Source organism: Clarias gariepinus, chromosome 28, assembly GCF_024256425.1.
Source record: "Clarias gariepinus isolate MV-2021 ecotype Netherlands chromosome 28, CGAR_prim_01v2, whole genome shotgun sequence".
NCBI lineage: Eukaryota > Metazoa > Chordata > Actinopteri > Siluriformes > Clariidae > Clarias > Clarias gariepinus.
The window spans coordinates 18,856,410-18,864,843 of NC_071127.1; positions in this window are offsets into that span (position 1 = coordinate 18,856,410).

Sequence of the window (8,434 nt, forward strand, 5' to 3'; positions counted from 1 at the left end):
GGAAAACAGAATCTAAACATACAGTTCACCTCAATACTCTACATCCATGAGTCCCCTAGATTTGCTCTTTACCCAAGACAAATCTATTAATAAAAATGCTTGATTAAATAAATAGGTTTTTAGCCTGGACTTAAACACTGAGACTGTGTCTGAGTCCCGAACATTATTTGGAAGACTATTCCATAATTTTCGGGCTTTGTAAGAAAAAGCTCTGCCCCCAGCTGTAGTTTTCACAATACACGGTACTGACAAGCAGCCTGCATCCTTTGATCGAAGTAGGCGTGGCGGTTCGTAAGACACTAGCAGTTCACTCGGATACTGCGGTGGGAGACCATTTAATGCTTTATGTGTCAAGAGTAGTATTTTAAAATTAATGCGAAATTAAAGCCATGAGTGCAGGGCAATCAATGCAGAAAAAAATGCTAATTGTTGAGAAACGTAATAAATCACTGAGCAGAGACATGGTTGAGTAGGCAGAAGCGAGAAATTAAAGCAGCAATATTATTCAGTGCAGCGATGAATTCAGAAGGTAAAACCATAACCATGATGATAGACCATCAGCAGGCAGTGGGCCAGAGGGCAGGAGGTTAAACAAGTGATGACGCAGATATGATCAGTCTTTCAAAATCCATTTGGCTCTACAGTGGATATTTTACTGCAGAGCAACTTGTTTACCACTTTGAGATATAGTACACCAGTACAATTTGTATGTTGGAGAGATATAAGGACACCAGCAGTTTTTCTTCCAGATGATTTTAACTCAGAACTCTCAGGAAGTATAGTCACTGCTTTGTAAACTGCACTTTCTGAGTAATAATGAGTAATTGTTTTTGTAATGTTCAGTGTCATGTTGTTAGCTGAGCACCATGCTAGTGTAACAGGTATAGAAGTTAACCTATTAATTATAGTTGTGTTGCCTGTTAGAATGTACCCAAAATGAAACTTCCGGGTCGATGATGGAGTAAGACGTGGGTTTTATAGATCTGCTAATATTTATTTAAATTTCAATAAAACAAGACAACATAAAGCTCGTAAGTGCTCTTGAATCCTTATTAGTGCGGCGTTCATCATCGATGGCAATTTGAATGTGTAGAAATGCCACCGAAGAAGCCTGTAAAGAAAGATGTCGCTGAGGGAGAAAGTTTGGCCGAGACCACGGGCGCGCTGGAAGATGAGGCCAGATCAACAGCAAACAACCCGGTACTGCTTGCAATTGTATCTCTTTGAGTGGAGTTGGGCAAGGTTAAAACTGATATTAACGAAAGTTTGAAAGGAGATATAGCTACGCTGGAAAAGAAAATTGATGCGAAGTTTGATGCAATGCAGCTAACCATAAATGAACATCATACAACTCTCGAACATCTTGAACAGAACGCTACGACCTCGGCAGATACGTTTACGAAATTACAAGCTCAAGTTAAAAGTCTGTCCGATCAGGTGTCAGAATTATCGGAGAAATGCATCAATCTGGAAGGCCGCTCTAAGAGGCAAAATATAAGAATCGCGGGAATCCGAGAAGGAATGGAAAACGGTCAAGATGCTAGAGAGTTTGTAGCTAAACTGCTCATGGAGGTGCTTGGGTTGGATGAGCTGCCTGTCTTGGATTGCGCGCACCGAGCTCTTCGTTCCCGGCCTGAGGACAGTGACCCATTGAGCAACTCATCGCACGGATACACCATGGCCATACCATGGAAAAAATCATGAGCAAAGTGTCATCAAAGAGAAAGCTAACCTTCAACGGTCGCTCGATTCAAAGACTATCCTTCGGCGGTGGTCAAACGTCGGGCAGCTTTTGCCAGGGTGAGACAGATCCTGCGGGATAAACCCGGTGTGAAGTTTGGAATTCTGTATCTAGCAAAGCTGCGAATGACTTATAGTGAAGGAGAGAAACTTTTTACCGACGCGAACGAAGCATGGAAATTTGCAATCGAACAGTTTGGCACAGATAAGTAAATGCGGAATAATAATTCCGAGGGATTAAGCTTGTTGTTTTGTTAAAGTCTCTGTTACTTACTATCGGACTTTAAGGAAGTCTCTGCGAAGTAAAATGTGAAAATCGGTTTTTCTTTTCTATTCGTTTTTTATTTTACCTTTTTATTGCCGTCTTCTTCGTGGTAAGTTGTGCTGTACATTTGTTTCTGTAACAGCTAAACATGTTCTGTTATCAAACATTCAGTTGGGTGTATGGGTCAGTGCTATAGGTTTCCATGGTAACATCTGTCGGTCTGCAGGTAAATTGTTAGAACTCTGTTGTAATCACAGGTTATGTTTAATAAGGTAAATGCAAAGGGGGCTCTTTGAGTTTCTCCACTTGGAATGTAAAAGATCTAAATGAACCAGTTAAAAGAGAAAAAATATTGTCTCATTTAAAATCTCTGTTTTCAGATATTATGTTTCTACAAGAGACTCATTTGAAACGTACTGCTCATGGTAGACTGAGATGCAAATAGACTGGACAAGGGTATCATTCCAATTTTTCTGCTAAATCTAGAGGAACAGCTAGCCTTATCCGTAAAGGAGTCCCTTTTAAACATAATTTGAGATACCATTTCAGATAAAGAGATACGTAATTGTTGTTGGGGAAGTATTTGCTGTGCCATTAACACTAGCCTGGATAAATGCAGAGGGTTGTGTCAGGAAGGGCATCCGACGTAAAACATTTGCCAAATCAATGATGCGAATCACGAATATAATTCCCATACCGGATCGGTCGTGGCCCGGGTTAACAACGACCGCCACTGGTGTTGTTGACCTACAGGGTGCTGGTGGAAATTGGGCTACTGTTGGTCGAAGAAGGAGAGGAGGAAGGCGTGTTCGAAAGCAGAGAGAGAAGAGGAAAGGCAAGAGTTTAGGAGTGATAGTAGGGACTTTGAATGTTGGGACTATGACAGGGAAGGGAAGAGAGTTAGTTGATATGATGCAGAGAAGGAAGGTGGATATACTGTGTGTCCAGGAGACCAGGTGGAAAGGTAGCAAGGCTAGAAGTTTAGGATCAGGGTTCAAATTGTTTTACCATGGTGTGGATAGAAAAAGAAATGGAGTAGGAGTTATTCTAAAAGAGGAGTTTGTAAGGAATGTTCTAGAGGTGAAGAGAGTATCAGATAGAGTGATGAGTCTGAAGCTGGAAATTGAAGGGATAATGTTCAATGTTGTTAGTGGTTATGCCCCACAGGTAGGATGTGAGTTAAAAGAGAAGGAGAAATTCTGGAGTGAGTTAGATGAAGTGATGCAGAGCATCCCCAGAGGTGAAAGAGTGGTGATTGGTGCAGACTTCAATGGACATGTTGGGGAAGGGAACAGAGGTGATGAAAATGTGATGGGCAGGTTTGGTTTTCAGGACAGAATGTAGAAGGACAGATGGTGGTGGACTTTGCAAAGAGGATGGAAATGGCAGTAGTAAATACTTTCTTCCAGAAGAGGCAGGAACATAGGGTGACATATAAGAGTGGAGGCAGAAGCACTCAGGTCGACTACATCTTGTGTCGACGTTGTAACCTGAAAGAGATCAGTGACTGCAAAGTGTTGGTAGGGGAGAGTGTAGCCAGACAACACAGAATGGTGGTGTGTAAAATAACCCTGGTTGTGAGGAAGGCGAAGAGGACAAAGGCAGAGCAGAGGACAAAGTGGTGGAAGCTGAGTAAGGAAGAATGTTGTGAAGTCTTTAGGGAGGAGTTGAGACAGGCTATGGGTGGTCAGGAGGGGCTTTCAGTTGACTGGACAACTACAGCCAATGTGATCAGGGAGACAGGTAGGAGGGTACTTGGTGTATCATCAGGTAAGGGGAAAGTGGACAAGGAGACTTGGTGGTGGAATGAGGAAGTCCAGGAGTGTATACAGGGAAAGAGGCTAGCTAAGAAGAAGTGGGACACTGAGAGGACTGAAGAGAGTAGACAGGAGTACAGGGAGATGCAGAATAAGGTGAAGGTAGAGGTGGCAAAGGCCAAACAAAGAGCATATGAGGACTTGTATGCTAGGCTAGACAGTAAGGAGGGAGAGGTGGATCTGTACAGGTTGGCGAGGCAGAGAGATAGAGATGGGAAGGATGTGCAGCAGGTTAGAGTGATTAAAGATAGAGATGGAAATGTACTGACAGATACCAGGAGGGTGATGGGAAGATGGAATGAGTACTTTAAGGAGTTGATGAATGAGGAAAACAAAAGAGAACAAAGAGTAGAAGAGGTGACTGTTGTGGAACAGGAAGTAGCAAATATTAGTAGAATTGAGGTGAGAAGGGCGTTGAAGAGGATGTGTCAGTGTGTGTTGTGCGATAAAAGAGTATAAGCGAGAATGAAAGGAAAGGTGTACAGGACAGTGGTGAGACCAGCAATGCTCTACGGCTTAGAGACAGTGGCGCTGAAGAAAAGACAGGAGGCAGAGTTGGAGGTAGCGGAGCTGAAGATGTTGAGGTTCTCTTTGGGAGTGACAAAGATGGATAGGATTAAAAATTAGTTAATCAGAGGGACAACCGACGTTAAATGTTTTGGAGATAAAGTCAGAGAGGCCAGATTGAGGTGCTTTGGACATGTTCAGAGGAGAGATTGTGAATATATCGGTAAAAGGATGGTGAGGTTGGAACTGCCAGGCAGGAGGTCTAGAGGAAGACCAAAGAGGAGATTTATGGATGCAGTGAGAGAGGACATGAAGTTAGTTGGTGGGAGAGAAGAGGATGCAGAGGATAGGGTTAGATGGAGGCAAATGATTCGCTGTGGCGACCCCTGAAAGGGAACAGCCGAAAGACAGAAGAAGAAGAAGTTTAATTCAATTCCAAATATTTTAGATACAAATCTCGTAATTGGGGGTGATTTTAACTGTGTCCTAGACCCATATTTAGACAAATCATACTCCTCAAAATTAATTAGTTGAAACTCCAGTAAATTTTTTAATTCATATATAACTAACTCTAATATGTTTGATGTGGAGAAACCACATAGAAATTGGAGGCTTAATTCTCAGTTACTTACAAACAAAATCTTTATCAGTCATTTAAAACAGGATATAAAAACCTTTTTTCAATTTAATGACAAGCCAGCCATCGCTATGGGGGTGTTATGGGATGTTTTAAAGCATACATTAGGGGTTGTATTATTTCTTATCAAGCAGCTCAGAGAAAGAGACATAGGGCTGAATCAGAGGTATTAGAAGTTCAAATTCTCAAATTAGATACAGAAAATGCTAAGCATCCATGTATCAAAAAATATAAAATAATTTGTGCACTTAAATATAAATTGAATAAAATTCTCTCTTCTAAAATTTCAAAATCCTTTCAGTATGTCAAACAAAAATACTTCGAATTCGGTGATAAACCTCAAAAACTCTTGGCTAGCCAACTTCGTAAAACGGAATCTGAACGAGCAATATACAAAATTGAATCAGATACGGGTGAAATCCTTACTTCTCCCAAGGATATAAATAGTAGGTTTCAAAATTTTTATGAGACACTGTATACGTCTAAAGGAAATATAGATCCTACAGTAATTGCTCAGTTTTTAGACCAACAGAATCTACCCTCGTTAAATCAAGAGCAAGTTGAGGAGCTAAGTGCGGAAATTACTGTTAAAGAGATTTCAGGTACCATAAAATCACTTAAAGGATGTAAAACTCCTGGTCCAGATGGATTTTGTAATGAATTCTATAAGGCCTGCAACGAACTACTTTTACCTTATTTATATAGGGTTTATAAACAGGCATTTATAGATCAGTCTCTGCCATCTTCTCTAAATTAGGCAATTATTACTGTAGTCCCAAAAAAAGGAAGAAACCCAGAGGAACTTGGTTCTTATAGACCGATCTCTCTCTTAAATTCAGATAAAAAAAATTCTGGCAAAAACTTTGGCATGCAGACTAAACACAGTAATTAAAAACCTGGTGCATCCAGATCAAAACGGCTTCATACCAGATCGTAACTCTTCCTCTAATCTTCAACGTCTTTTTAACATAATTTACTCTTCCAGAGGCTTGCAGCAAGATCTAGCTATTCTGTCATTGGATGCAGAGAAGGCATTCGATTAAATTGAGTGGCCTTACCTATTTGCCGTACTGAAGAAGTTTAATCTAGGAGATAATTTCATTTCGTGGATTAAATTGTTGTCCTCTAGTCCGCGTGCAAGAATTCTCACAAATCAAACATTGTCTTTTCGTTTTTAATTACACAGGGGTACAAGACAAGGGTATTCACTATCACCACTTTTGAGCCTTTAGCTGAGGCTATTAGAACGCAAACTGGAATTAAAGGTTATAAAACTAGAAGTACTGATAATAAATTAGCATTATATGCAGATGATTTAATTTTATTTATTTCTGAGCCCAGGAGTAGCATTCCAAATATCCTTAATATGATTAACTATTATGGTACATTTGCCGGATATAAAATTAATTGGAAAAAGAGTATGTTGATGCCAGTCAATATTGAAGATTCTTCTTGGCTTCAGCATTTGCCCTTTAAGATTGTGTCAGAACAATTCACATACCTAGGAATTGAGGTGACAAAAAAGTTTTCTAATTTAGATAAAGCCAATTTTCAACCGCTCTTGTCTAAACTTAAATCCATGATCAATTTCTGGAGGACACTTCCTATGTCTCTTGTAGGTAGGGTAAACTCGATTAAGATGATATTTCCCCCTCAATTTTTTTATTTAGTCCTGAACATCCCTGTATTTCTGCCCAAATCTTTTTTCAAAAAGCTGGACTCTGTCCTGGTTCCCTTTATCTGGAACTATAAAGCCCATAGGATATCTAAACACCACCTATGTACACCCAAAATACAGGGAGGGCTTGTTCTGCCTAATTTTCTTTACTACTATTGGGCTGCAAACCTAAGGGCCTTGACTTCATGGATAGACATTACTCCGGTGGGGGAGAATTGGTTGGTGTTGGAACAGGAGGAATGTCTCCCATATTCTATTAATGCAATACTTTTTCACCTAAAGGTATAGTTAGTTCACTCTATAATCATAGCCCAGTTGTTCATAATTCTGTTTGTATTTGGAAACAGTTAAAGACACATTTCAAATTCACCCAAATTTCATTTTTGCTCTCTATCTCAGCTAACCCTTCTTTTTTTCCCTTCGATGTTAGATACAGTAGTGCATTTGAGTTTTGGAAAAATGTAGGGTTATGAAACATTGGGGATTTATATATAAATGGAAAATTTGCATCCTTTTAGCAGCTGTGTGACAAATGCAGTATTCCTACTAATCACTTTTTTAGGTACCTTCAAATAAGAGACTTTTTTTGTCTCTGTTCAAGAAGTCTAACATTTTCAATTATGTCACAGCTACACCCATGTATCTGGACACATTTCTGGAAAGTTGTCTTAGAGATAGTAGTACCATCTCCTTGCTCTACAAGGGTTTAGAACAGATGAAATGTCCATCTATGGAGAACATTAAATCTGCCTGGGAAGCAGAACTTGCAGTAGAAATTCCAAGTACAATCTGGGAACAAAGTCTTGAACAGATTCACAGTTGTTCCATTAATGCAAGACATTGTCTCATTCAGTTTAAAGTGCTTTATAGACTTCATTATTCCAAGTGTAAATTAAGTAAAATATTTCCAGAAGTGTCTCCATTATGTAACAAATGTAAGTTTTCAGATTCCTCCATGTCTCATTGCTATGTCTTGTGTTTCTGGAACGGAATATTTCAAGCCTTTTCAGACACACTGGACAGTCACATTGAACCAGATCCTATATTAATTATATTTGGAATTTTTAAGACTTACACAAGTACAACAACAGTTTGTTTTATATGGGTTGATTTCTGCCAAAAAACGTATTCTTCTGTTCTGGAAGAAAAAAGAAGTTCCAATTCTTAAATTATGGGTAACAGAGTTGACGAGCACTTTACATCTTGAAAGAATAAGATATATCCTGAAAGACAAGATTTTGTTATTCGAAAAAATTTGGACCCCTTCAAACTTTTGATTAATATGTTTATTATGCTGCTTTTACCATTGGATAGCACTTATGGGTCATGTTGTTATGTGGGAGGGATTGTATTTTTTTTTTTTTTGTATTTTTTATTTTAACATTATTATTTTTCTATTATTTTCCTTTGTTATGTTTAAATGTTAAAATGCAAGTTTTATTGGCTTGTATTCAAAAAAAGTGTAATTACAAATGACTGTCTGTTAAAATTTCAAATAATAAAATATTTTAAAAAAAGAGAATGTACACAAAATCATTCTTTTCATATACCTGAATTGACTGCCTGATTAAGATGAGTTTTTTTACCCTTTAATTGCTGTTATGTCATCGTAAGCCAACACAGGTTCCTGTTCTGGCCCCTCCTCTGCTTTTTTCTGATTAAACTGAATAGAAGAGATGTTTCTGGCTCCTGCTATTTTAAATGTAATCCTTCTTTTATTGTTGCTTTTATGTTTATATCCACACTCCAATTTGTGTGTATAATGCTATTTTATGTATTTGTGTGAATAT